The following is a 27,447-nucleotide window of genomic DNA, read 5'->3' as shown; positions in this document are numbered from 1 at the left end:
TGCATGAAGCGATATAAAGAAACCAATAGCCAATAAATGTGAAGTTATCTTTGAACCTGTTGTCAAGCGTCTTCAATATACCCCCCCCCCCCCCCTCCTCACTAATGGAACTGGTGTTGCGTTAGTTAGTTAGTTAGACACTGTAGTTTAGTTTAGCGTTAGCTGAACGGCTAACTGGCGTTAGCCAGAGGAAGCCCAATTCTATTCATGTCCTCGACTTCCACTGTTTGTTGTTGTTAACTGTGACGCGGCTCTCGCCTTCTGTATTAGTAGTATAGTATCAGCTGTGTACAGTCACAGTGCACTGCTGACAGAAGTGGATGAGAGGAAATTATATTAATGCATCGGTTTTGACCGACGCAAAGACGCTACAACAAGATGCATCGCGAGTTCAACCTGAGTTCTAGCCGGTGCGCACGTATTCCACCGGTGCACGCGAATCGTGAACGTGTATGTCGGCGCACCGATGCAAATCGATGAATCGTCACATCACTAGTACACACACGACTGTGTGGCTCAGCGGAGTAGCAACACAATCATCAAATTTGCTGACGACACAGTGGTGGTGGGCCTGATCTCTGCCAACGACGAGAGGGCCTACCTGGAAGAGGTCAAGGTCCTGGCGGGATGGTGCCAGGAAAACAGCCTCTCCCTGAATGTCAGCAAAACAAAGGAGATGATTGTGGACTTCAGGAGGTCGGGGGTCAAGGACTACAGCCCCCTCAGCATCGACAGGGCACCGGTTGAGAGAGTGAACAGCTTTAAGTACCTCGGAACCTACATATCCGAGGACTTGACATGGACCACACACATTGACAGTGTTGTGAAGAAGGCACGACAACGCCTCTACTTCCTCAGGCGCCTAAGGAAGTTCCAAGTCAGTCAGAAGATCCTTAAGAACTTCTACTCATGTACAATAGAGAGCATCCTGACTGGCAACATCACCTCCTGGTTTGGGAATAGCACTGCACAAGACCGAAGCAGACTACAAAGAGTGACACGTTCAGCCGAACGCACAATTGGAGGGGGGCTCCCCACCCTCCAGAACATTTACAACAAGCGGTGCAGGGGCAAGGCTAAGAGAATCATTAAAGACTCCAGTCACCCGAACAACTGCCTCTTTGAACTGCTGCGGTCAGGCAAGCAATACCGGAGTCTCAAGGCGAGCACAGAAAGACTCAGAAGAAGCTTCTATCCCCAGGCCATCAGGCTGCTCAACGAACAATGAACACTACACAACAACCATCAAACGCACATAGCACACACATCCACACGCACACACTCACTTTAAACAAACACACTGTAGCACCCACTCCCCACACTTTATAGCACACACTCACTTTAAACAAACACACTGTAGCACCCACTCCCCACACTTTATATTTATTGATGAAGGATTGCACTACAACTCGTACACCTTACTGTAAATTGTACCTAAATTGTACCTCATCCCATTTCTGCTTTGCACTATATAGTATTGTACATTAGTACACTGCATAGTATTGTATATTATATGGTAACTCAGTTACGTCTATTATGCATCGAACATTGTACATATGTCCATACTGAACACTGTGACCTCATTTTCTACTTCTAATTTACATGCTATACTATGTTATTTGATACTATCTTGTCTAGCACAGTCTCTGGAGCGTAACAGTAAGAAGCATTTTGTATGAAAGTATTCTGTACTTCTGTATGACAACTATTAAAGAAACTTGAACTTGAACTTGAAACTAGTACTCCTTTATTTGTCTAATCAAAGTTAGGGTGTCCTACATATGCTATGCATTCAGGCTTCAATCAATACAGGCCATGAGAAGAGATAAGATAAGATATTCCTTTATTGATCCCCTTGGGGGAAATTCAGGCATCATAGCAGCAGGCGGGAGGGGAGGTACAGGTAGTAGAAGTACAAACCGGGGATGCCAAGTTCTAAAACGTTCAGTATCAGCCAATACATCCGGCGGCGATACAATCGATTGCTTTTACTTTTCGTTTGGAGTCATTGGACAATGATTATATATAACCCCTCTATGTCTCTTTAATGTGAGCTTTAATGTGCTTTTATGTGCCAAAGAAATGCAGCCAATCAAGTCACTGTGAGGATTGGTTCATTCCCCGCCACACACTCCGCTCCTTTAAGGTACTGTGTTGATTGATGCATTCCCCGCCACACGCTCCGCTCCTTTAAGGTGCTGTGTTGATTGGTGCATTCCCCGCCACACGCTTTTGGAGCAAGTGTCAATTCCAGCGCGCACCTGTCATAGTTTTTGATTAGCGCCCCAGAGGCTTTTTATACTGGGACTTCCCTTCAATCGATGTCGGGTCGTTTTGGAATACAACTGCTTTTGCCCGCTTTTTCCCCGTTGCTGTGCCTCGTCTTCTTTCCCTCCAGGACTTTCTGTGGAGATCCGCTGATGAGAACCTTGTTCCCCGTTTGGAGCTGCGCCTCGTTTACCCGCTTTATGCGTTTGCGCTTGGGTGAGTTGGAACCAAACCCCTCTGGATTATTCTGTCTGTGTGTGTGACGAACACAGAAGATTATCATTTTTGCTTGCACTGGACTCAGTTGAAGTGTGTGTTTTGAAGAGACACTGAAGATATCATTTCTGTTTGCACTAAACTCAGCTAACTTGTGTTGTGGAGAACACTGAAGATTGTTACTGTTCATTGGTTCTGGACACAGCTAAGGGAGGAGGGAACCACACTGCCTCTGTGTTTCGTTGGACTGTTATTGATATCTCTCTCTCTCTCCGTTTTCCACCTCGAGTTAAAGCTGGGAGTATCTGCAGAGCCGCTACAACGTCAAATACCGATTCCCCACTGCTATCACCAGGAGGATCTGCAGAGCCGAAGAGAACTCTGCCGATGGCAGTCTCCCTTGTCTCCCTTGTTTGTTTCATAATTGTTACTTTACCCCTTTTGTGACTCTGTAAATAAATACGCCCTAGTATTTGGCTAACTCTGAACTTCCTGTCTGTGCCGTGCGATTGAGGTCGGTTCAAACCCTAACATTACGACCCGACCATGATGACCTCAGCCGACACAGACAGGGTCAGGGCAGCGTTGGCGGTCCAGATCAAGTTGGTCAACGACCACACCCAACAGTTGGGTGCGGCTGCTTTACAGGACCTCCGGGCCGAGGTCCAGCTTATTCTGGATGCCATTGACACTCTGGCCACCCAGCAGACTACCCAGGGGTATCAGCAGGCTGTTGTTCTGCACCAGCTACAGGCTCTCAGTACAGCATTAAACACTCTGCTTTTAACCCCACCTGTCCCAGGAGTCTCAGCCAGTTCACCACCCGCGGCAGACCTCGCACCTCGGGAGCCCCGTCTCTCCGAACCACGTCTGTTCGAGGGTAACTTCGAGGATTGTGCCACATTCATCATGCAGTGTGAGTTGGTCTTCCTTCATCAACCCAGCCGATTCACTTCAAGGGGAGCCTGAGTAGCCTACATGACTAACCTGCTCACGGGCCGAGCAGCACAGTGGGTCACTGCTTCCTGGGCTATGAGGGCCGATTTTTGTTTCTCCTACCCAGACTTCGTGGCAGAGCTCCGAAGGGTTTTCCACCACCCAGCTCGTGGCCAGGACCCAGGAGCTCGGTTGGGCACCTTCCGGCAGGACAGTGGCAGTGTCAGAGACTACGCGCTGGAGTTCAGACTGGCCGCAACGGAGAGCGGTTGGAACAATCAAGCGCTTCGTCTCACCTTCCTGAGGGGGCTCAACGACGCAGTAAGGGACCAGCTCGCGACCCAAGAGGAGCCCGATTCTCTCGAGGGCCTGATCAGCCTCGCTATCCGCATCGACGGACGCCTCCGGGAGAGAGGGCGTGACCGAGCACGTCTAGGACCCCCAGACGTACCCCCCGAGTACCACGACCTCGAGGAGGTTTTCAGTAAGTCCCGGGCTCAGGCCCTTCCGCCTCACCGGCCTTACGACTGTGCCATCGACCTCCGCTCAGGGGCTCCCCTTCCCGGCAGCCGCCTCTACAGTACTGACCGTCCTGCCCCCTCTGTGACTGGTGGGTTTTTTCCCTCCCGGGCTGTGACCGAGGAGGAACCCATGCAGCTGGGACACACCCGCCTTAGCCCGGCCGAACGGGAGTCCAGGCTCAGGTCCGGCCTTTGCCTCTACTGCGGCCGGGATGCCTAAATATTAAAGGCAACCAACTTGTGTCTAACCACGCCCAACTTGCGTCTAGCCACGCCCCCGCGGCGACGCGGCAGCAGCATCGCGGCAGCATTATATGCCAGTAACCGCCCCTTATTAAGTATCCAGAACTAGCTCAATTGGCAAGGCTGCATGGCTGTGGATCCTACGGCTCGTTGCTGGCTAGTTCGATTCCCTTCAATTTTTTATTTTTATTTTTTAACGTGCATTCGCATTCTTTCGCCGTTAAGTTTAGGCATAACTTTAAGCATTGTTTCGGAGTTGGTTAAGGTTAGGCATTGTTTCGGAGTTGCTTAAGGTTAGAAGGGTTAAGTTTAGGCGCTGTTAAGGAGCTGGTTAAGGTTAGAGTTTGACTTAGAGAATGGCAATATTTTTTAACGTGCATTCATTTCGGCGGTTAAGTTTAGGCATTGTTTCGGAGTTGGTTAAGGTTAGGCATTGTTTCGGAGTTGCTTAAGGTTAGAAGGGTTAAGTTTAGGCGCTGTTAAGGAGCTGGTTAAGGTTAGAGTTTGACTTAGAGAATGGCAATAGACAGCCTATTTCCGCGCTGCAGCGCGAGGCAATAGACAGCCTATTTCCGCGCTGCCGCTCTCTCGCGCTGCCGTGGTCACATGGGCGTATTGGCCAATCAGAGAAATGCTAAACACAAGTTGGTTGCCTAAAATATTCACGCGGCCGGGATGGACACCCGGCCGCAGTAGAAAGCACATAGTATTTACGTGAACATTACTATCATTCATTCAAACCTTTATTTATTCTCAAAAAGACAATTGAGGATACAGGTGGCTAAGTGGCGCAGTGGGCAAGGCGCTCGCCACTAACGCAGGAGATGCTGGGCTCGAGCCCAGCTCTCGGCGTTGCTTCCGGCTTGGCTGGTCGTTCATACTAATACAGGTCGGTTGGTGCGCCTGTACAGCAGAATCAGGAAGCAATGGGGGCAGCGTGAGCCTCCCACGCGTTACTCCTCACCGCTGAGAGATCGCGCTGTATAGGTGAAAAGATGCGACAGCTGCCTCCTCGTATACCGGAGGGGACACGTGATGCAAGGCTTGGTCCACATTGCAGCCGACCAGTGGGAGGCATGGTCTAACAACGTTCGAGACAGGGGAGGGGAGAATTGGATAATACGAAATTGGGATGGGAGAAAAAAATCGTAAATGGGAAGAAGAAGTAGATAAAAAAAAAAACCATTTTCAATGTCGTCGAGACCTGTTATGTACTAGAGGCCTGGTCACTCCTGTTTCACCAGGGCAGGCAGGTGAGGGCTGCCAATTAGCCAATTAGTGCTGATTGGTTACCTGCTGGGGAGCTTCAAAGGCAGACCCAGAAACACACATGCACGGTCTGTGCCTAGTGAAAGAGCTGTCAGGTTCTTACAGTCCTTGTCCGTTGGGTTACCAGTACATTAGTTTATAGTTATATTAGTAGTTCCTTGGTTTAGTAGCATTTTTGAGTTAGAGCACAGGGTTTTGGTGTTGATTACACATAGGTTGCGTACCCATGAGCCAGGGTCGTAACAATTGGGCGCTCATCCGGGATCTTTTACCCCTAGAACTTTGTTTGGTGATTTTTTTTTTGTGTTGCACGGGGTGTCATCATGTTATGGTTTGGGTGGTGTTCGTTACACATGGTGTAACGTGGGGGCTGAGCCATTTTCATCAAACAGGTGAGTATGCCGTATTTGTTTGTAATTTGATGTGACTACTTATGCTGTTAAAATATATAGTTTAGTAGGCACCACATGTAGATAGGGACATTATTTTCTGGTTGTGGGTTAGCGTCCGGTGCACCACGTACTCCTGGGGCGGTCAATGAAATGATTGTATATGATCTTTGACTGGTAGCAGGTGTGGTTGAAGAAAGTTAGGTCTACAGGGCATTAGTTTAAGGGTAGGTAGGTTAGGGCGGCCAGGAAACACAGGTAGTGTGGTAGGGCTTGATTTAGTGTTTCTTAGGGTAGACATGTGGTAGGCCGGGGTTTTCTGCAGTTTAGACGTAGAAGCATATGTGGTCACATCAGGTTAGAAGGCGCACCTGTTTGGAAAATTTTGTTGGATTTATTTTGTTTGTTTAAGTGTTTGGTGAGCATACCTGGTAGCACCTAACACCCTGCGTGTATGACACGTCTATTTGGGGTGGGTGTGTTTTAAAAAAAAAATTTTTTGGTTGTTTGTGCAACCTGGAAAGGTGCGCTCCGTAGAGCTCACATTTCCACCGTGTTCCATTCTGGTTGTTATTGTTGGCAATTAGCATTATTCATGGTTCTTCAGTGGTTCTTCGTTGTTCTTCAGTGGTTCGTTAGTGGTTCTTCGTGTCTGTGAGGTTGGGTGTGTAGCTTGGGGTGTCTAGTTCAGTGACAATGGCTTCCATCAGGGACTTTGTTGATCGCCCGTCTCATGACTTATTAGACAAATTTTCCAAAGAACAACTGCTCGAGCTTGCTGTGCACTACAAGGTCGAGCTTACTCCCAGTGAGAAACGTTTGAGACCATCTGCCTTGGGTGCTTTGCGGGTTTTGCTCATTAGGGGACAGGTGCTTGAGGAGAGGGTGGAGGAGCCTCCATCGTCTGGCGCGTCTCCGCTATTACCTGGTGTAGAGGGTGAGTGGAGGATTAGGGAGTTGGAGTTTAAGGAGAGGCAGCTAGAGCGAGAGCGTGAGGAGAGGAGAGAGGAGCGTGAGCTTAAGGAGAGAGAGAGTAAAGAGGCGCGTGAGCTTAAGGAGAGAGAGAGGAAAGAGGAGCGTGAGCATGAGCGTGAGTTTAAGGAGAAACAACTGTTGCTGGAGCACGAGCGTGCACAGAAGGAGCTTGAATATAAGTATGCTGCCTTGCAGGCGGGTGCTCTGCATCCAGAGTCACGTTCCGGGTTTGATGTAGGCAGGAATATTAGGATGGTGCCACCATTTTTTGAGAAAGACGTGGAAAGATATTTTCCCCTTTTCGAAAGGGTGGCAACCACATTGAAGTGGCCTGATACCGCCTGGACACTGCTGCTACAATGTGTTTTGGTTGGTAGGGCACAAGGCACTGTCCCTTGAACAGAGCACTGATTATGAACTTGTTAAAGCTTCCATATTGAGGGCTTATGAGTTGGTCCCCGAGGCCTATCGTCAGCGTTTTAGAGGTTATCGTAGGCAGGAGGGGCAGTCTTATGTTGAATTTGGAAAAGAGAAGGAGAACCTGTTTGACCGGTGGTGCACCTCGCAAAAAGCAGAGTCAAGGGAGCAGCTCAGACAGTTGGTTCTCCTAGAGGAATTTAAGAGGTGTGTTCCTGATAACGTTTCCACACATCTAAATGAGCATAAGGTATCGAAGATAGCCGACGCTGCTGTCTTGGCTGATGAGTTTGTGTTAACACACAAGTCTGTCTTTGTAGAGGAGGGCCGTGTGGAGTCCAGGGGTAGTAGGCGTCCTTCTCAGGGGAGCCGGTTCCCGGCACCCGTGTCTGCTGGTCGGTTTACTTCGACTCCTAGGCAAGGTGGCTCTGCTAGTGCATTCCCAGAGGGGGTTATCTGTTTTTACTGTAAGGAGCCTGGTCATATCGTTGCTGGATGCCCTGTGCTTAAGCAGAAAAATGTAAAAACTGTGGCTCTGGTAGAAATCATAGACAGGACACCTATGCCGACATTAGAGGGTGGGGTGCGAAGTATCAAAGGTGCAGACAGGGAGCTAGAGGGCTCCTCAACATTTAGGATGGAGGGATTTGTTTCACTGGTTGGTGAATTAGGATCAAGGCAGGCTATTACAATATGGAGAGATACAGGAGCTTTCCAGTCTCTCATTCTGGATGGGATTTTGCCATTTTCGGAAGATTCTTCATTGCATTCCGGTGCCATTGTTCAGGGCTTTGGAGGAGGCTTTGTGAATACTCCTTTGCATGAGGTCTCGCTAAACTCTCCCTTAGTATCAGGCAATGTTGTCGTAGGAGTGTGTTCTCACATTCCCATAAAGGGGGTGTCCTTCATTCTAGGGAACGATTTGGCCGGTGGCAAAGTGCTGGCTACTCCAGTTGTAATTCCCGTCCCTGTAGTTTCTGAGGTTCCTGATGAGCTCGCACAGAAGCATCCAGGAGTGTTTCCTGTGTGTGCGGTAACACGTGCAATGTCAAAGGTCAAATGTGACACCCATGAGGTTGTTAACTTAGATGGTGATATGACACTTAGTGACACGTTCTTTGTTGAGTTGAAAAGTGGCCCTGATGAGGGTTTTGGTAAGGTGATACCGTCTCATGAGCAGTTGGTACTAGAGCAAAACAAGGATGTCTCCTTGTCGTCCCTCTTGGAAGAGGCGGTTTTAGAGGATGAAATGGTAGATACGTCTCAAGGATACTTTGTTAGCAATGACGTGCTCATGAGAAAGTGGACACCACCTAACCTGTCCAGTCTGGATGACTGGGGCAGTGTGTTTCAGATTGTTGTTCCAGCCGTGTATCGTCCTGATATACTGCATCTAGCACATGATCATGATCTTGCTGGTCACATGGGGGTCAGGAAGACTTATGACCGTGTGCTGAGACATTTTTGTTGGCCTGGTTTGAAGTCAGATGTGGCACAATATTGTCGCTCGTGCCATGTGTGTCAGGTGGTTGGTAAACCAAACCAGAAGATCCCTCAGGCTCCTCTGCAGCCTATCCCTGCCGTTGGGGAACCTTTTGAGCGGATCCTCATTGACTGTGTTGGTCCCCTCCCTCGAACTAAGACAGGGAACCAGTACCTTTTGACTATTATGTGTGCAGCGACCCGTTTTCCTGAAGCCATTCCTTTACGCAAGATCACAGCCCCAGCTATATCCAAAGCTCTGGTTAGGTTTTTTTCGACTTTTGGCCTACCAAAGGTCATTCAATCAGATCAAGGGTCTAACTTCATGTCCCGTCTCTTTGCTCAGGTCCTCCAGCAGTTGTCTATCCAACATTGCCCTTCCTCTGCCTATCATCCAGAGTCCCAGGGGGCGCTGGAGAGATTTCACCAGACTATCAAAACAATGCTGCAGGCATATTGTACGGAGTTCGACAAAGACTGGGATGATGGAATCCCTTTGCTTCTGTTTGCTGCTAGGGAGGTAACCCAGGAGTCTCTTGGATTCAGCCCGGCTGAGCTGGTGTTCGGCCACACAGTGAGGGGTCCTTTGAAACTGCTGAAGGAAAAGTGGTTGGCTGACCAGACTCCTTCCTCTACTAATTTGTTGGACTATGTGTGTGACTTCAGGCTTAAGCTTAGTAGAGCATGTGAACTAGCGAAAGAGAACCTAAAGGTAGCCCAAGGAAAAATGAAGGTGTGGTATGATAGGCGGGCCCGACATAGGGTGTTCTCACCGGGAGACAAGGTGTTGGTTCTCTCGCCTATTCTTGGGTCTGCATTACAGGCTAAATACAGTGGGCCATACTCCATTGAGCGCAAAGTTGGTGAGGTCGACTACTTGATTAAAACTCCCGACCGCAGGCGCAAGAGTAGATTATGTCACGTCAATATGTTGAAGGCGTACAATGATAGGGCTCAGGTTGACCAGTCAGGGGTCAAGCCTGTGGCTGTTCTAACAGTTTCTGCATCTCCTATTGTAGCCGACTATTCTGTGTCGAAGGAGATTTCTCAGGGCCGGTTGCCAAACACCCAGATACTAGGTGACTTGGACTCACACCTGTCGTACTTACCACTTCCTGAGCGTACGGATGTGGTGCGCCTACTTAGACAGCATACACGTTTGTTTTCTGATGTCCCTAGTCGTACTAATGTACTCGAGCATGACATTGATGTTGGTAGTGCAGGACCAATTAAGCAACATGCCTATAGGGTGAATCCGGAAAAACGAAGGATCTTGAGTAAGGAAGTAGACTATATGCTGAGACATGGCATTGCGGAGCCCAGTTCTAGTGCGTGGAGCTCCCCCTGCCTGCTTGTTGATAAGCCAGACTGCACTCATCGGTTCTGTACTGATTTCCGTAAAGTTAATACAGTAACCAAGCCGGACTCGTACCCTCTGCCTCGGATGGACGACTGTATCGATCGGGTGGGTTCAGCAGCCTTTGTAAGTAAATTGGATTTGCTAAAGGGATACTGGCAGGTTCCGCTTACTCCGCGAGCACGTGAGATATCCGCTTTTGTCACACCAGAGAGTTTCTGCCAGTATACAGTGATGGCCTTTGGCATGCGAAATGCCCCAGCGACGTTTCAGCGGCTAGTGAACAAGGTCCTGGGCGGGGTAGCGTTCTGTGAGGCATATCTGGATGACCTGGTTATCCACAGTTCCTCTTGGTCACAACATGTGGAGCATCTGGCCGAAGTGTTCAAGCGGTTGGGTGATGCTAACTTGACAGTTAACCTTGCGAAATGTGAATTTGGACAGGCCACGGTTACCTACCTGGGTAAGGTGGTTGGACGTGGGCATGTGTGCCCCGTTACAGCTAAGGTGGAGGCTATAGTGGGCTTCCCTGCTCCCATCACCAGGCGGGAGTTAAAGCGCTTCCTAGGTATGGCAGGGTACTATAGGAGTTTCTGTAGGAACTTTGCTTCTGTTGTTGCCCCTTTGACCAATCTGCTCAGTCCTAAGGTACCTTTCGTGTGGACTGAGACTTGTCAACAGTCTTTTGAGAGCATCAAGGGTATTCTGATTAGCGCTCCCGTTCTGTCAGCTCCCGATTTTCAACTGCCATTCAAGTTGGCAGTGGATGCTAGTGACCTCGGTGCTGGAGCCGTCCTCCTGCAAGAGGATGCATTAGAGGTGGAGCACCCAGTGTGCTACTTTTCTAAAAAGTTTGACAGGCATCAACTGCACTACTCTACTATAGAGAAGGAGGCGCTCGCTTTGGTTCTTGCCTTGAACCATTTTGATGTTTACGTGGGATCCTCCAGTTTACCCCTTGTTGTGTACAGACCATAACCCTTTGGTTTTTCTTCGCAGCATGGTGAATTCGAATCATCGTTTGATGCGATGGAGTTTGTTCCTCCAGGCGTATAACTTGGATATTCGCCACATTCGTGGGAGGGACAACGTGCTAGCAGACGCCCTCTCACGATCGTAGTACCGGTGTTTGTGGTACCCGTTATCGCTGTGGTGGTAGAGGCCCTGACAACTAAGGGGTCACAGTTGTTTTTTGTTTTGTTTATGGGTTGTTGTGTAGTGGTTGCCTCTTGGGCAACCAGTTTGGTGGGGGAGGTGTTATGTACTAGAGGCCTGGTCACTCCTGTTTCACCAGGGCAGGCAGGTGAGGGCTGCCAATTAGCCAATTAGTGCTGATTGGTTACCTGCTGGGGAGCTTCAAAGGCAGACCCAGAAACACACATGCACGGTCTGTGCCTAGTGAAAGAGCTGTCAGGTTCTTACAGTCCTTGTCCGTTGGGTTACCAGTACATTAGTTTATAGTTATATTAGTAGTTCCTTGGTTTAGTAGCATTTTTGAGTTAGAGCACAGGGTTTTGGTGTTGATTACACATAGGTTGCGTACCCATGAGCCAGGGTCGTTACAGACATTTCAATGCACACATTAATTAATTAACAAAATAACAATAATAAATATTAATAACTATCTATATAGTACTTTTCACACATGGACCGCAGTCCAGAGTGCCCCACAGCAATTCGAATAAAATGAACATGGGCATAAAAGCAGCACACAATTGACAGAATAAAAACAATGCATGCGCTCAAAGGCATGTGAACCCCCCCCCCCCCCCCCGGAAAAGCCAGTCCCCCGAACACCCCACACATCAATCCCTACCGCATCCAAGACAAGACAAGACACACCCCCCCATTAAAGCACATCATGACCGAAGGAAAACACAAACAGCCCGCGCGCCACTCACACCGCCATGCACGGCGACGGGAATGCCACCCCTGCGGGCCGCCCCATCAGCCTAATATACCTATTGCTGAAAGTAAAATCAAACAAATACAACACTGTTAATAAAATATGTACACTAGAGCAGGAAGCCTCCTTCCACTGTCAGTTTACTCTGGTACATTTTCTAGGAGCCATTTCCTAACGTTCACCTTCAAACTATACAGGTTCAAGCCCTGTTTGGTGGTCAAAGGCTACTCATTCCACTCCTGTGTGAGCTAATGAGCACCGTGCCATCTTTGTTCTCCACCTTGGAGGACGCAGGTTTGCTAAGTTATATCCGATTCTGTGGCAGTGTGTGATTCCCTAACACTATAGGAAAATAGTTGCTAAAATATTTAGCCTTTATCTTTAGCCTTTATCTTATTTTCATACCAGCACTCGTACTCCTATGCTTTTTTTTGTTCTTAGCTCTATTTATTTTAATAAAAAAATGTATGTATATGTGTTTCATTACATGTATATATATTACATACATACCAATTATTCGCCTTTTCTATTCTCCATCCATCTATCATCCATTGCAACGCTATATTATCACAGACATCCGGTTGGGGGGGATCCCCCTTTGAACAGCCCATCTGAGGCTTCTCTCCTCCACGCCACCTGTGGTGCTTTTTTTCCTATTGCTAGGTTTTTAGTTAGTCGTTCCTCATCTTCATTGGGGAAAGTCTGGGAGTATATATATCTGCCGGCACGGTGGTGCAGTGGTTAACACTGTCGCCTCACAGCAAGAAGGTCCACGGTTTGATTCCCGGTTGGGGACCAGGTTTCCGCGTTGCAGTACCCAGGTGGGGTATCTCCCAGGCCTTTCTGTCTGGAGTTTGCATGTTCTCCCTGACCCGTGCTCGCAAGGGTTCCCCCCCCGATAAGAGAAACCCAATGGAAAAACATGCAAAAACAACAGATCGCTAACGCTGTCATGTTCCTGACGAAGACGGGCAGGAGCACTTGGATTGGTCCCCGGGGCGCGGCACCTCGCCGGCGCCCTATCTGCTCCCGGCTGCCCTTGGGGGGAAGGACGACGGGATGGGTCAAGTGCAGAGACTTAATCGCATCAACGTCACCAGAAAGAGAGAGCACATCACACCAGTCCTAGCCTCCCTACACTGGCTCCCAGTCCCACTTAGAATAGACTTCAAAATCCTCCTCCTCACCTTTAAGGCACTATCGGGTGCAGCACCCCTATACATCACCGAGCTCATCACCCCCTATGCAGCACCCAGGTCACTAAGATCCTCCAACCAGGCTCGGCTGGTCCCCCCCGCACCAGACTCAAAAAGAGAGGCGATCGCTCCTTCAAGGCCGTGGCCCCCAAGCTATGGAACCAGCTTCCCCTGGAGATCCGATCTGCCCCCTCGCTGGAGACATTTAAGGCCCGTCTAAAAACCCACTTCTATTCCCTGGCCTTCAATAAACCCTGATTCTCCCACACCCTAACTCACACACTCCCATGTAATTTTATCCTGCCCCCTCCCTCTTGTATCTCTCCTTATTCTCCTCTGTCCCCTGTGTGCTACTGTACTTTGTGTTCCCCTATCCGTGTGTTGTCCTACTGTCCTATTCTCTGAATGTACTGTCTTGTCCTGCTGTGCCTTTTTGTATTTTTGTATTTGTGTATTTTATATTAGGACATTGATTTTAAGCTTTGATTGTACAGCACTTTGGTTGGCTCTTGTGCTTTTAAATGTGCTATATAAATAAATTACTTGACTTGACTTGACTTGACACAAAGAATTGCATGTGTGTGTGTTCCTGTGTGTGTGTGTGCCGCCCATCGCATGTGTGTGTCGTTTGCATGCCAAATAAAGACTTCTCTAAAGTCCTACATTATTATTTATTATATGGATTTTGTTCTGGATCTATTGTGATGTTTCATCTTGACTTGTAAAGCCCATGGGTCAATTCCATGTGATCTGGGGCTCTAGAAATACATTAGATTTGATATTTACACCATTACATTTCAAAGCAAATAGCATGAATAACATTTTATGTATTTACTTTATTATACTTATCTACATTGATATTTTACTCCTGCCAAGTATTAGTTTTGTTTAATAAAGGTTGTTTTGTGTACAATAAATGTAATTGGTTACAAAGGGGCGACAGTTTTTTTTGTTTTCTTTTCCGCCAAGCTGCAGCGGGTGATTCGCTCCGCGGAGAGGGTGATCGGCTGTTCCCTGCCCTCCCTCAGGTCCCTGCACGACTCCAGGGCGCTGAAGAGGGCGAGGAAGATCATATATATATATGTATTTAAATGATTAATCCTCCACTGCACTGTTTTTTGTCCTGTGTCTGTGTTGGTGTTTGTCGTTACTGTGAAAAAAGAAATGGAAAAATGCATACACTGTAATGCTGCAACAATTACCAATGTGTTTTTACACAAATGGCTTAATAAAGGAATCTGAATCTGAATCTACTGTAAATCTGAGTGCTATTCTATGTAAGGGCGTTTCTACTGTTTGCATACCTTTACTGTACACCACAGGATCAAACCTGCTCTTTGGAATTTAGCTCAACTCGCTGGTATTCATAGCCTGTACAGTATGGGTGAAATGACGTACCTCTGCCCTACACACACACACACACACACACACACACACACACACACACGCACGCACGCACGCACGTATGGCGGTTGAAACGATTCAGGGTGCGCAGACCTAAACGCATGCAAACGCATGCGATCTGACATCAAACGTTTGACGCTCGCCTGTAATCTCCATCGACTCAGAATGGACACACACGCGCACACACACTACACGCACACACACTACACGCGTCCGTTGGTTCGTATTTCTAGGTGTGCACGCGACTTGCGCAGACGCGTGCGTGTGCTGTGCGTGTCGCGTGTGTGTTCGCGACTTGCGCGTCGCGTGCGTGTGCTGTGCGTTACGCGTGTGTGTTCGTGACTTGCGCGTGCGTGTGATGTACGTTACACCTGACATGACACTTAATAAAATAACTAGGCGGGCGGGCGGGCGTGCGTGTGTCGTTCGCAGATTGCATTGCAAGCGATTTGACTTGCGCTGCGACAATACACATGCACGCACGCCCGCCTAGAAACGAATTGGAATATAAACAACGTTCCCCTAACATTCCACCAGGGGGCAAATTCATAATGTAAAGGTAATCAGTCTGTCACTTTAGTTTCCACCGCGGTCCATCCGTATAGGGATTTATCATTGGGGAAATATATTTTCATTTCAAACCTTTATTTATACTCGTGAAAGCATTGAGGTTTCCCTCATTTACAGTGATGATTGTGTGTATTGAGCTGTACTGTATTGTACCCATTCTGCAATCTGTTAATAAAGTTTTCAATCAATCAATCAATCATACACTAATAATAATAGCATAAATCACCGACGCATTGTGCAATTTATATAAACGGTTAAATTGGAGAAGAGTCGGTGGTTGTACTTGTAGCTTGTTCATTAACTTGTCTAACCTAGAACATCGGCGTGTGTATAGGCTACTACATTGTGCTTGTGTTGTCATCCCCGAGGAAAAGTCACCCGGCCAGTTTATCGCCTCCTCCTGATAATGGGAGATAGGGTTGCATCGCTGTACATAACTGGTGTGTACTGTACACTTATCATCCCTCCCCGTTTAGCCCCCGAGTCTTAGTGCCCGTCGAGTTCATCGTTTGGTGGCAGCAGCGGACTGTAATCAATGGCACTGCTTTAATTAAAAAGATATTGGTCTGCACCTATACCCAACCCCCTCCAATGTACAGTTTCTACGTCAAATGTATACTCTCTTTTCTGGACTCTTTTTGTACCACAAACAGTACTGTATTTGCAAATCTGGTATGTCATAAATGTATAGATGTAGCAGTACTGTATCTGTAATATTTCTGTATGTCGTGTGTGTCATATATGTTATGATGAATTGAAAATGGGGGACCCTGATGTAAACAAGACTAAAGTCTTTCTCTGGTCTGCATCCCCTTAACAATTGTGTGTATTGAGCTGTACTGTACTTAACTGTACCCATTCTGCAATCTGTTAATAAAGTTTTCAATCAATCAATCAATCAATCAATGACGAGTTATATAGGCTGTGTTGTAATAATTCTGCCTCATGAACACTTTTTCACAAAATGAATTCCCTTCTATAACTAACGTTATTGTAAGCATTTCTGGTTGAAATAAAATTATACTTACTTATTTTATGATAAATTGCGAATTGTTTCATGTTGAGCTATAGATTCAAGACGATTTAGAAATGTTTCTCTCCATGTATTCATCCTCTTAGCCGTTAGTTGTTGTATTTGAGCTATATATTGTACCCATTCTGCAATCTGTTAAAGTTTTCAATCAATCAATCACTCTTATATCGCTACAGTAATTAAGCTGCGGATTGATTGATTGAAAATTGTATGAACAGATTACAGAATGGGTACAATACAGTACGGCTCAATACACATAATTGTTAAGGGGATGCAGAGAAAGAGTTTAGGTCTTGAATACGTACTTATAGTCAACCACTTTACATCTAGCTGACGCTTTTATCCAAAGCGACTTACAAGTTCTGTACAACAAGACAGCAGGAAGGGTACAACTCTATCAGCTGAGTAACAATGTTCATCAAAGTGTTGAGTGCTACAGTGTAGGTTAGTTTATTAGGACAAGTGCATGACAGTAAGGTTTGATTTTCTTTTCACCAGTCTGCATTGTTTCAAAATTGTTTAATTGATCTAATATGACAGCCTTTTGTATGGTGCAGGTGCACATACTTACGTTATAGTATTTGAGTGACATAGCTCAATGACTAACTACACAGGGATAGTGATTTTAAACATGTAGATTGTGTACCAAAAATACAAGTTTTATTGTAGCCACAGGAGACAAGACATCCAATGCACTTAAATTAGACCATTATCATATCCAAGAACAAAAGACATTTAACATTTTAATATCCTAGCCATCAATAGAGTATGATCAGATCATTAATTGACATGTTCAAGTCTGATGTGTATCACATGTGGTTGATGAGCTCATCTTTTACTTAGTTTAGCCAAAGATACATACATGTATACACTCATCATACTAAACCCGATAACTACAAGTAGGCCTGCCGCGATAAGCAATAAATCGATTAATTGCTGCGATAATTAAAATGAATGCAATGATTTTGACGGGCGCGATTAATTGCTATTTGCGCGTTTGTTTTAATGAGGCGGAACCAGTGCCGCTTGTCAGTCACTGTCCGTGTTGGGAGGCGGGCCGCTGACGTTACTAGAGTACAGCACGGGAGCTCCGTGGGGCAACGCCACAGCTTAACTACATTTCTCAATAGTGTTGCTCCTTTTAACCAAGTAGCATTATTTGTAGTGTAACGTTAGCTATTTTTAGACCCAAGTAGTTACTCGCTACTGCCCGGAGAAACTGGACTGCTAAATAAAGATGAAAGATAGAGCGTTGATTCTCATTCCATGCTAACAACATTAGCTAAATAACTAACAAACGAAATACAACGTATAGCATAGCTACAAGTACAACACAGAATAACGTTAATACAATTACATGCATCATTGTTTACAATGAACGGGTGGGGCTAGTCAAAGGACTGGACACGGGGACAAGTTAAACATGAATTAATTTATTATAACACTCCGGTAGTTTCGAGTCGTGCTGCAGTGCTTACGCACCACAGCTATTCTATTATATACTGCTTTGACGCTTCCTCCTCATCGTTGATTGCCTGTAGTAGCTACATCTAACGTTAGTAGCTAACGTTAAAACTAACCTAAAGTTAGTTGTTCACCAACAATCTCAACATTTGTTATTAGCTCAAAAACAACCGGACGAGACAAGTTGTCGGCTCATATGTTCTGCTTAGGATAATCACAACAATACTTCCGGTCCGGTCGGTGGGCTTCAAAATAAAAGTCTAAAACCGGAAAAGACGGAGCGGTGGGCTTCAAAATAAAAGTTTTGGGAAATAAATTTCTCAAAAAAAATTCTCTAACCGGTCGCAATAATATCGCTTATCGCGATATTTTCGGGGGCAATTAATCGCCCAGCAAAATGTGTTATCGTGGCAGGCCTAACTACAAGGCATAATAACAAATCAATTTGTAGAACAATTCATTTTTTTGTGAGCTACTGAGATGCTGGTTGTGTGTTGATTCTACTGGACTGGTCAAAAAAGTTTCATTTTTATTTGAAAACTGCTGCTCCGCCGAGAATCACGTTAGAAACTGTCGCTGGTTAGGCCGCAATGAAGGTCCCACAGTAGACATCCTGTCTGTACAGCAGACTCTTCAAATGTGGTAGCTCCTAGAGTAGACACAAGGTGAATGAAAACTTTATTTAACAGATTGCAGAATGGGTACAATACAGTACGGCTCAATACACACAATTGTTAAGGGGATGCAGACCAGAGAAAGACATTTGTCTTGTTTACATCAGGGTCCCCCATTTTCAATTCATAGTGACATACACAGGTATATAGTACCGTTACATTTGTGACATACACGATATGCAAATATACAGTACTGTTACCCAGATATCCTAACAGAAAATATATACTACTATATTCCACTAAAACAGGGGTATTGTATCATATGATGTGGAAAACATGTAAAAAGATTATATGGAAAATGCAATAAAAAAAAAAAAGTTTAAATAAATAAAATAAAACAGGGGTATTCAATAAACATTTTAAGAGGTCCAGTTAAGAGAATTTCTTGAAGCAAAGGTCCGGAAGATCATCATGTCTAACTATTTAGTGTGATAAACATAAAGTTTGGAAATTTGTGTTTGGCTGATTATTTCTGTTGTAACAATGCTTCTTGGCAATACATTTTATACCGTTGGAAAGCCTGTTTATTTCCCATTTAAATGGTGCCCCATTTTTATTTATTTATTTTTTTATCTTTTTCCCCCTCCATTTTCCTCCGATTTTCTCCCATCCCAATGTTAGTCGTTATGCCAATTCCCAATCCCCTTCCTGGTCGCTGCGCACTTACCCCCCACAGTCGGTCTGGGAGAGTGGAGGCTACCACGTGCTTCCTCCGACACACGTCCAGCCAATCAACCGCTTCTTTTCACCTGGCAGCGCGGATATTCTCCGAGAGGGCGTAGCGTGTGGAAGGATCACACTCTCCCACTCAGGTCCCATCCGCGCTTAGCAGGCGCCCCGACCGAACTGTAGTAGCTGTTTACAACGACCCGGACCCACCCCGCCAGCTTCTCCCACCCTCTAATACTGCCAATTGTATTAGTGTGAGCGGCCAGCCAAGCTGGTGACAACCCCGGAGCTGTGAGCTGGATTCGAACAGGCGAATCCAGCTCACAGCTCCGGGGTTGGTGACGAACGCAATCTCCGCTACGCCACCTAACCGCCCCTATGGTGCCCCATTTGTAAGGAACATGCATTTGTGGGATGAGCAGCACTGCCGAGTATGTGGGTTGCGCCCATGAAGAATTAGCCAAATCTTATTCAAAGTTTATTCTGCTGTTGCTATTGACTCTTGTTTGGTGGATTGGATGATTGGAGTCCATCAGTAACAAGGCAGAAACTATACATAATGGCAATTTTACAATTGATTAATTTAACAAACAGCCAGGAGCCTCAGTAGCATGTGGAAGAACCATACACAGCCACAACAGCCGGGCACCTCCTCATGCTGGACACCAGCGTGGTCACACACTGCTGTGGGATGGCATTCCACTCCTCAACCAGGATTTGTCGCAACTCTCAAGTCAGCCAATAGTTGTGTTGGTCACCCTGCACGAATAGCACGCCTAAGCTGATCCCACAAGTGTTCAATTGGGTTGAGGTCAGGACTGTTGGCAGGCCATTCCATTCTCTCTACTCGCAAATTCTGGAGGTAGTCTCTGATAAACCCTGGTCTGTGGGGGCGAGCGTTGTCATCTTGGGAGGATGTAGGCCGGGAGCCAGGTCCACCCCTCCAACTTAGCCCCGTTTGGCCTCAGGGGCCAAAACATTTATGCAACTGCATAAATGGTCAGATAAGTCTGAAACTTTGCATGGTGTATCCTGACACATAGGGGGAAGTATCAGAATAATACTCTGGGGCTTACTACCTTTCTATTGTCAAATATCACACTCAGAATACCCCAAAAGACAAAAAAATCTGTCCGCCTGACAAATTGTCATCAAAAGTGATCATTTAAGTATTGTATTATACATGTTGCTGCCTCACATGGATATGGAAAACTTCCCACATCTATAAGCTTCAATTGAAGTCCAAGATGACCTTTCTATCTAGAAGATTACACCTGATATGACCAGGTCTCCATTGTACCTCAAATCGAGAAAATAGAACATTCAACATTACCCTTATTTCTTTATCTAAAAAATATATTAAACAAGAGTTGAGACTTAAGTAATGTAATGCTATACTATCTGAAGTTAATTACATGAAAAGTGAACAATGTTACGCCCCCTGGTGGACCAGGGTATCACAGTGCACCTTAAAGCAGTGCTGACCAGGTTGCGTGTATGCCTTCTACAACGCTGTTCCAGTTCCGCGTTGCCGTTTTCATCAACGCCCCTCCGTGCTCCGGCTTTCAACAGCGGGGAGAGTATTATGGGGCTTATGCCGCGAAGGCGTAACACAACAGTGAACACATAGTTAAGTACGACTGACAGATGCATTGAAACTATGTGTTCACTGTTGTGTTACGCTTCTCTGCATAAGCCCCATAATAAGACAGTCTCTGGCTTAGTCCAGCGGACACCATGGCGAGCTCAGCAATGCCGCTCGAGGCAGCATACTCTCCCCGCTGTTGAAAGCCTTATCGCAGCACGGAGGGTCGTGGACCCGCAACGCGGCCGCGAAGGCGGCGATGAAGCCCGAGTCGCGCGATTTTTTATTGGTTTGTCATGACAAACCAATTACATAATCCAACATATGTGTAAAGAAACAACATATTCCAGTTAACGGTATATTTTTTTAATGATTGCTTACGGTATAAATTAGGTTAACTGGAGCTTAGTATTGCTGCCTGGCTGAGGGCCGCGTCGCGGCTCATGCACATGCGCGCGCTCGGCCAATCAGAGCGCAAAACGACAATGCGGAACTGGAACAGCGTTGTAGAAGGCATACACGCGACCAGGTTACACACACCAACCAACCAAAAACCGAACCCTGTTTCATGTCACATCCCACCTGAAGTTATTCAGCAAAGACAATTTTGGGTGAATTGATCTATTATTCTGGCTGTGGGAAGAGATTGAGCTAATATAGCCAGCCCAATGTAGCTAGCTAGTGAGTGTAGAAGTGGGAGAGAAATTATGAAATTGTAATTATTAAGAACATTAATTATAATTATTAGCAACTCTACTTCTAGAGTGATAGCAGTAGCTAGTTAGCTTATAGATTGTTATCTGCCAGCCCAATGGAGCTAGCTAGTGAGAGTGGGAGACTAATGAGAGCAAAAGTGGGATATAAATGATGATGTGTGTGTGTGTGTGTACAATACTTTGCTGTTGTAATGAATATACTGACTTTCTGATTGTTGCAATGATACAGTATAGTCAAGGTTCCAAAGAGACAAGATGCCTGGATACCTGTGCCCCAAAGAAGAATCAGCCATTAGTCCGTGTCTGAGGTCAGATGTCAATGAAATGTGAAACATAGGATCTAAATTAATGTCTATTGGCACATTAGCTTGTTCAAGCTGCTGCGGTCAGGCAAGCGCCTTCGCATACATGCAGCAAGAACAGAAATGTAGCTTCTTCCCCCAGGCCATCAGAACACTGATCTCTCCACACACAAGCACACATGAACACAAGCACACTACAGGTCACTTTAGGAAAAAGCAAAGGTCACTTTAAAAAACACAACTATAGTTAGTATAGCATAACTGTATATTGTATAGTATATAGAACTCATTACCTTTAATAAAATAGACATGATAAAATGTACTAAGATCAAATACAATGCTAAGCTTACAAATTAAAGGTAATGAGTCCTATATACACTACTAAGTTATACAATATACAGTTATGCTATATGTAACTCCTATACTAACTATACAAAAACAGTTGTTTTTTAAAGAAGTGCTTTTGCTTTTCCCTAAAGTGACCTGCAGTGTGTTTGTGTGTGAGAGAGTGCAGGATGTGTGGTGTGTGTTTATGTGTGGAGAGATCAGTGTTCTGATGGCCTGGGGGAAGAAGCTGAGTCGGAGTCTCTCTGTTCTTGCTGCATGGCGCTTGCCTGACCGCAGCAGCTTGAACAGGCTATAATGTGCCAATAGACATTCATTTAGATCCAATGTTTCACATTTCATTGACATCTAACCTCAGACACAGACTAATATCCCAGACTGGGGGGGGGGGGGGGGGGGGGGGGGGGTGGCTGATTGTTTTTTGAAGCACTCTTGGCAAGGTATCCAGGCATCTTGTCGTCTCTTTGGCACCTTGACTATACCGTAGCATTGCAACCATCAGAAAGTCAGTATATTCATTACAATAGCAAAATATTGTACACACACACACCATAATTGATATCCCACTTCTGCTCTCACTAGTCTCCCACTCCCTCTGTCAGCTAGCTACATTGGGCTGGCAGCTAACAATCTACAATCTAACTAGCTAATGTTATCACTCTAGAAGTAGAGTTGCTAATAATTATAATAAATTCTCTTAATAATTACAATTTCATAATTTCTCTCCCACTTCTACTCTCACTAGCTAGCTACATTGGGCTGGCTATATTAGCTAACAATCTACAAGCCAACGTTAATGTTATCACTCTAGAAGAGCTGCCACATTTCATGTAAAAAAATATTGGACACTCAATCTCTTCCCACAGCCAGAATAATATATCAATTTACCCAGAATTGTCTTTGCTGAATAACTTCAGATGGGATGTGACATGAAACGGGGTTAGGGTTTTGGTTGGTGTGTGTAACCCGGTCAGCACTGCTTTAAGGTGCACTGTGATACCCTGGTCCACCAGGGGGCGTAATATTGTTCATTTTTCATGTAATTAACTTCAGATAGTATAGCATTACATTACTTAAGTCTCAACTCTTGTTTAATATATTTTTTAGATATTTATAAGAGAAAAAAAAGAAGAAAAGGATAATGCTTTGAATGTTCTATTTTCTCGATTTGAGGTACAATGGATGGATAACTTAGCTCATGTAATCTTCTAGATAGAAAGGTCATCTTGTACTTAAAGGGGAACTATCTTATAAATGGCCTTTTTGAGTGTTTAGCATTGTTTCCTAGCTATGTGAACTTATATTAATATGATCTATGTCTCAAAATTCTCATATTGGCGAATTCTTCCAACTCTCCTCTCACAATATTCACCCTCACTGAACTGAGTCGTTTGAAATGTGCGCGATATGTGATGTCATATAGTCACTGCTGCATGTTAATGTTGAGATAGACGAAGACGCTCCGCAGTGGTTTAGGAGCCGCCCTGCAGCCCAGGCTCAAAACAGCTTGAAATCTTGAGGTAGAAAAATGCTGTTTTTGAGGACTTGATTAGAAATACAAAACAATGAATAAAAAAAATATATATATTACAGAGGTGTTCCATAGACTCACAGGAATTGTGTAAAAGTGCCCAAATAGTGAAAGAAATAGTAAAATAGTTCCCCTTTAAATTGAAGCTTATAGATGTGGGAAGTTTTTCATAGCCATGTGAGACAGCAACATGTATAATAACATACTTGAAAATGATCACTTTTGATGACAATTTGTCAGGCCGACAGACATTTTTTAGTCTTGTTTTTAAATAACATTTCTAACTCTGTTACACACAGAGACAAAGTTAAATGAAGTGTCCAGTGATTACCTTGTAGCCAGTTAACAGATTTATTTCCATTCAATTATCAATGAATACGAACTGTGTGGTACAGAAAGAAAGGGGAGAGGGGGGTTAGATGACATTCTAGCTAGCAAAAGCCTGGTAATTGTTTACACTATTCAATGCAAAGAGATAGCCATATTGTTAAATGATAACATGATTGCTAGAACATGCATGATTATTTCGCCTGGTCTGCTGTAGAAGACAGTAGGCCTAGCTCTCCTGAACACGGCGTGACCCATAACTAATCGATCAGAACTAAATCGGCAGAGAAAAAGCCCATTTTAAAGCACCTATTCCGCATGGACATGCGCAGAGTGCCCATGGAGTCTGGACGACGCGAGATGACGCTCGAATGAATGTGGACTGTTCTATCAGAGGGGGGAGCTTCGGTGGCCAATGTCCTTTCAGCCGAACAGGATAATGACGAAATGATCCCACTAAATGGCCAGACGCGTCTTATGGCGACATCTACAATTACCTCATTGAGTCTACAGGTAGACTAATGTTTATATTTAACACTTTGGTTGCCTAAGGTTAAATTAATGATATACCATAGATTGCCAGCGCTATTTGTCTATGGAGAAAGTCCCCTTCTTTGCAGGGCTATAACTTTTTAAATTCTATTGCTACATTGCCATTATTAGGGCCCATTCAAAGTCCTATATGTATTGTTCATTGTGTAGCAACGTTAAACTTTTTCATTCACATATTCATAGTAAAGTATGGTCTAATGTATAAGTATGTTTTCATCTCTTTCTGCAGCTTTCTCCAGAACGTGATATATAGCCCCAAATGCATTATATTGATGATGAAATACAGTTTGATGGCAATCAGCGCGATATAAAAAATTCCAACTAGATGTACTTCTAGAAGTTACTACACGTCATCTGATGTTGACCGGATGGGCGAGGGGGCGTTTATAATTCCGTGGGCAGCGTTATACCAATCATCTAATGTGGGTCAAATGTTGATAATATCAGTTATTATCGAAGACGGTAACGTTACACGCTGAAACTCACCCCAGTCTCCGCGCGCCGTTGGGCGATCATCGTCGAGTAGAAATTTTATCATTATGGGATATATTATTACCCGGTCCATCTCCAGCTTGTATAATGGTATATACGTCCAAATCATGTTGTTTATCGAGTTATTGGCAATCGATCGCTATGTAGAGTGACGAGCTAGAGTCACGGGACATGTACCGAGTGGCCGGAAGCAATACGGACGTCTAGCAAAACCTCTAGTGCGCTTCCTGTTAAGCGCTTGCGCCGATCGGCCACCAGATGGCGCTCCTGAACCGCCAGAGAGCTCAGTGGGTCCTGCTGGTGAATCTCAGGCCAGCGGAGGGACATTATGAATCCGATCGCAGATTTTTGAAATATTGATATAAAGACGACGTACAGCGTCCCCCGGCAACTTTAGCATGGCCAGCAAAGACGTCTAAAGACGCCCCCTGTGTTAAGTGCAGCGGTCTGTAGCCACTTACATGACCATCAAAGCTCCCCCTCTGATGGAACAGTCCACATTCATTTGAGCGTCATCTCGCGTCGTCCAGACTCCATGGGCACTCTGCGCATGTCCATGCGGAATAGGTGCTTTAAAATGGGCTTTTTCTCTGCCGATTTAGTTCTGATCGATTAGTTATGGGTCAAGCCGTGTTCAGGAGAGCGAGGCGCATAAACGTCTATTCGATCATGTCTCTAGCACCCCCACAGCCGTATCGGCAACCACTTACATCACGGCTCTCGTCCACATTCATTCATTTGACCCCCCCGCAATCTCCTCCCTGATTTCAGAATCCCGGAAGTGTTACGGTGGTCTATATCACTAAATTCTCGAAGTCAACTTCCTGTCTTTTTAACTTTCTGTCTAAGTGCATGTCTATGGCTTGGGGGGAAACATGCACTTATAATAACCAGAAACTAAGGCGTTCGAAATAGTGAAATGCCATGTTGGCCTCAATATTTTCAAAACAAATTATATGAAAAGGTTATGAAATGAACAAGAATGTGCTAAAATATGTAATAAAAACGGAGCTCACCGCATACATTTGATCGTAGAAATCCGTTTGTTTCCCCAATACCAAGATGGCGACGGTCTCGTGACGTCAGAGTGTCTTCGAGAGGTCCTCTCTCTCCAACAGGGGGCTTAACCATAAACCACATGAAAGTCTTCTTTCCGGATCTATAAGCAAACAAAACTCTGGACCTTATTAAATGTGTAGGCAAGCTAGCAATTTGCAATGACCAAGCTAGCAAGAAAACAACGTATTCTCTAGGGATGCACGATATTGATTTTTTGACACCGATATCGATAACTTTATGCTCCTCAGGCCGATAACCGATATCGATAACCGATATTTATTGTATTATAATCTTTTTTCTTAATGTATTTATTATTTTTTTTATCAAATTTTTTTTTTCAACATGAAACAAAACATATCACAATACAATAATAATACATAAAAAGACTTCCCAGGACAATAACTTAACACCAACTTAAATGCGACCTAACCAGACAACAGAAACAAAAGCCAAGACAACGAACAGTATTGACTGATAAAGTGACTATATTTATTTTTCCAAATGAAAATTCACAATCCGTCAACAACTTATAATACATCCAACCTAAGACGCTCGAAGCTTTTTGTTCTTCTTTTTTCAAAGCGGAGCCTTGAAAAAAAGGCTTTGAGTGGACACATCACCACCACAACAAGTCACCTGCAACAAGCTAGAAGCTAGAACCTAGAACGAAGCTAGAAGCTGCTGTGAATCCAAAGCCAGCTATTGACGAGTCGTTTGCTAAATTAAAGAAGTTTGACAGAAATGACCCAAGGGCTCAAGCCGCTAGCTTTTAAGCAGTCCTTGGTGGTGCAAATTAACCTGGCTACTATGGAGCCATAAGTGACTGCGTTCAACCGAGGGTTGCACCCCTCCTACCCAACCCCCCCCCCCCCCCCCCCCCCCACCCACCCAACCACCTCCAATGTACAGTCCCCCCCCACCCCCACCTACCCAATCCAATGTACAGTTTCTACGCCTAATGTATATACTCTTTTCTTTCTGGACTCTTTTTGTATCACAAACAGTACTGTAATTGCAAATCTGGTATGTCATAAATGTATAGATGTAGCAGTACTGTCTATCTGTATGTCATGTATGTCATATATGTTACGATGAATTGAAAATGGGGGACCCTGATGTAAACAAGACGAAAGTCTTTCTCTGGTCTGCATCCCCTTAACAATTGTATGTATTGAGCTGTACTGTACTGTACCCATTCTGCAATCTGTTAATAAAGTTTTCATTCATTCATTCATTCACAGCCATGGAAGGGGCTAGCTTTGCTTAGCTCCTCGCGTCGTCGTAGGCTTTTAAGTTAACACAATAACACAGTAGCCTTACAGTGCCTTACAGTGTATTGCAAGGTCTGACATTGACCAAACTTGATATGCATGACCTTGGTGGGCTCTAGGTCAACTCCTGAAAAGGGGGTCAATGTCAGACTTTGCAATCAAAAGTTAGGGGGCTAATAACCCTTGCCATAATTTCAGTGCGCCCCCTAACTTTTGATTGCAAGGTCTGACATTGACCCCCTTTTCAGGAGTTGACCTAGAGCCCACCAAGGTCATGC

The 27,447-nt window shown here is 45.2% G+C and overlaps 1 long non-coding RNA gene across 1 annotated transcript; it reads right to left on the bottom strand.

Annotated features, from left to right (window-relative positions):
* Positions 1–17,929: 17,929 nt before the first annotated feature.
* LOC311227054 lies at positions 17,930–26,000 on the bottom strand. The gene is made up of 3 exons (XR_014619565.1): positions 25,863–26,000; positions 23,800–23,850; positions 17,930–18,295 (listed from the first exon to the last, which is right to left on the bottom strand). It is a non-coding gene; the product is annotated as an uncharacterized lncRNA (long non-coding RNA).
* Between the last annotated feature and the right edge of the window lie 1,447 nt (positions 26,001–27,447).

This window comes from Notolepis coatsorum (assembly GCF_963971535.1).
Source record: "Notolepis coatsorum genome assembly, chromosome: 4".
Taxonomy (NCBI): domain Eukaryota; kingdom Metazoa; phylum Chordata; class Actinopteri; order Aulopiformes; family Paralepididae; genus Notolepis; species Notolepis coatsorum.
Note: the sequence above shows the minus strand (reverse complement) of the source record. Positions and strands in the feature narration are given on the sequence as shown.